The sequence below is a fragment of the Stegastes partitus genome, unplaced genomic scaffold, assembly GCF_000690725.1.
Source record: "Stegastes partitus isolate 25-593 unplaced genomic scaffold, Stegastes_partitus-1.0.2 Scaffold1223, whole genome shotgun sequence".
Classification (NCBI taxonomy): Eukaryota; Metazoa; Chordata; class Actinopteri; family Pomacentridae; genus Stegastes; species Stegastes partitus.
In genome coordinates this window covers 94,820-95,602 of record NW_007578954.1, presented here as the reverse complement: position 1 = coordinate 95,602, position 783 = coordinate 94,820, and positions in this window count along the sequence as shown.

Sequence of the window (783 nt, the reverse complement as noted above, 5' to 3'; positions counted from 1 at the left end):
CAGAGGGATGGAAAAAGATTAATTGGTGTTTTTCTGCGACATCAGTTCTCAGCCATGTGCCAGTGAGAACTATGGCAATTCAGCTGAACCAAACACAAGCTGAGGGAGCGTCTAACGGTTGAGAAGAGGTGCTGGGGTGTCTATTTCTTAAAGTTAAACCAATTAAAGAAGACTGTTCTGGGGGCATGTAGTCATGACATCCCAGGTAAAGATCAGCCTCAGAGCTGAGCCACATGTCAGCGCCTCAGTCGTTTTCAATGTTCCTGTTCCTCCTCTTTATCACGATCCAGTTAAAATAAATCCAAAAGTCCTCTTTGAAGAGTTTCCACATGGTTCTTTTTTTTTTTTTCTCTAATACTCTATTTGCAACCAAGCACTCGTCCCCGTTACCTTCCTTATGTCTCTGTGTGAAAATAGTCTTTGTTGATCCCAGTCAATCCCAAACATCATAAATTATTTTAAACTCCTGTTCATTGCTCATCCTGCTGCAACATCACGTATCTGAAGGTCCTTCTTTACATGCACGGTGACTTGAAAACTGATGATATCATTCCACGGTGATTTAGTGAATAATCATGTGCGTGATCCCCCAATGCGCCTTCCTCCCACATCCCGCAGTTTATCTTCCACTGAGACGGGCCTGATACGTCTGTAAATTCACAGCAGGGGGGATGAAGGATCGTGACAGAAAGTGGATCCCGGCAGGGCGAGGTACTGCCTCTGACATGTTGGCTATAAATCTAGAAATTCAATCTTTCGTGCTACAGAGCTTAGCATTTCAAA